The 2,093-nt window shown below is 39.4% G+C and overlaps 1 pseudogene; it reads left to right on the top strand.

The window, feature by feature from the left end:
* The first annotated feature begins 1,468 nt into the window (after nucleotides 1-1,468).
* LOC120103247 (U7 small nuclear RNA) lies at nucleotides 1,469-1,572 on the top strand (annotated as a pseudogene).
* The last annotated feature ends 521 nt before the right edge of the window (nucleotides 1,573-2,093 follow it).

Raw genomic sequence — 2,093 nt, 5'->3', positions numbered from 1 at the left:
AACCATTTGTAGTTAAGGTTACAGGTGAGGCATAGCCCAATTCTTAAGAGAGAGGTTTAATCACGAACAGAATCAAACGAGTTTGTCTTTACTATAAGAAGGCTTAAAAAGCCTAAGATGGACGCAGGCTGATTCTTCAGAAAGCACATTCCTCATGTTATCTATGTGGACACTTATAGAGACATATTTATGGGGGCTCTGACTCACCTTCTGGTAGACTGAAAGTCTCTTTTCCTACACACATTCTCACTTGCATGATGCTTCTTTCTTGTGAGCCCAAAGCACTCAGTCAACTAGCCACAGATTAACCCTTCTGAAACTGTGAGCCAAAGGAAATCCTTCTTTCTCTTCTGTCAGATATCTTGTCACATGGCTGACCAAGGGGTGGGTTAACACAGTTCCTACCTCTGAAGTAGAACCATGAGTATTGACAGTTGCTAAGTGTAAGGTTTGTTTGTATTTTACTTTGTGTCCTCCCTGTCAAGGAATATCCTCTTTGCCAAGGTTAATGACTCCATGATAATTAGAAGCAACTTGACTCCAGAAGATGAGGATGTATCTAATGTTCCTCAGCAAAAATGGTAAATGCCAAGTCCTTCAGAACAGCCCTTAAGACTGTGGGAAAGAACTCTGAAAACATGAGTTTAAGAATGTTTAATTCTCAACTATGCAAAATATAAGAAGCTTGACTCCAAGAGGTAAAGATGTATCTAATGTTCCTCAGCAAAAATGGTAAATGCCAAGTCCTTCAGAACAGCCCTTAAGACTGTGGGAAAGAACTCTGAAAACATGAGTTTAAGAATGTTTAATTCTCAACTATGCAAAATATAAGAAGCTTGACTCCAAGAGGTAAAGATGTATCTAATGTTCCTCAGCAAAAATGGTAAATGCTGAGTCCTTCAGAACAGCCCTTAAGACTGTGGGAAAGAACTCTGAAAACCTGAGTTCAAGAATGTTTAATTCTCAACTATGCAAAATATAAGGATGCATTATGAATTATATGAGGGGCTTCACAGACCTGTAAGAACAGAGGCAGCTGCACTATGAGTCAGCTTGTCAGAAAGATATTAAAGAAGGAGATAAAGATTTAGGGAATGGTGATCACAAGGCAAGATCTCACCCAGCTAAGTTTATTGTTTGTACTTACAAAGGCAGGCAGGCAGATTCCTGAGTTCAAGGTCAGCCTGGGACAAGATAGATGAGGCCCAGGTAGGGTGGGAATGGTGATCTCAGAGTTGAATTCCATCCAGCTAGCTTATTGTCTGTACTTATAAAGGTGGGCAGATCTCTGAATTTATTTGGCACGTAAAAAAAATGTACTTGCTGTCTTCTAAAAATTAAGGAGATAAGTTAAAAAATGCTAATTCATTTGGATAATCAAAAGGGAACCTAAAGTAATCAATTGAATTGATATGTAAATAAAAGGCTGGGTTTGTAAAAGAGAGCTACCCAGAGAAAACTTCTTGGAAAGTGAACACAGCTCTTTTAGAATTTTTCAGGCAGGGTTTCTGACGTTGGAAAATCTAAGACATTTTTCCTAGCAGCTTTTCTGACTTTAGTTGGAAAACCCATGAGCTATCATCCAGAAAGCTTTTAGATTTTTTTTTTCTAGCAAGAGCTGAGTTGTCTGGAGATCTCTGTAGAGCTGTCTCAAGCAGAGCACAAGGCTGTCAGCTTGCACCCCACCTCATTGACCTCAAGTCATTCTTTAACTGCTCCCAAACGCCCCTTCCCCAGAACCCTTTTCCAAGCCCAGGCTGGTCTTCAGCAGTCACAGAAACAGTAAATTATTAGAAGCAGCTTCCAGAATCATGCAGCCTTTGAATCATGCTGAGAAGTCACCAATGCTAGGTTCAGGCACAAAAGGCTTTGGGCAGAGTTTTGTTTAAATTTACCTAATTGACCATAAACACATACATATACAATAAAATTAGCAATCAAAAGGAACTGTCTTCCTCAAGGGCTTCTTCCCTAGAACTTTCTCCTGGCCTCTGTGAGCACCACAGGCAAGTGCAGATACACATGCAGACAAAGCATCCTTATCCTGAAGATGAAAATAAATGTTTTTTGTTTTTAAAGAATCTTTTATTTAA

Source organism: Rattus norvegicus, chromosome 5, assembly GCF_036323735.1.
Source record: "Rattus norvegicus strain BN/NHsdMcwi chromosome 5, GRCr8, whole genome shotgun sequence".
Classification (NCBI taxonomy): Eukaryota; Metazoa; Chordata; class Mammalia; order Rodentia; family Muridae; genus Rattus; species Rattus norvegicus.
Note: the sequence above shows the minus strand (reverse complement) of the source record. Positions and strands in the feature narration are given on the sequence as shown.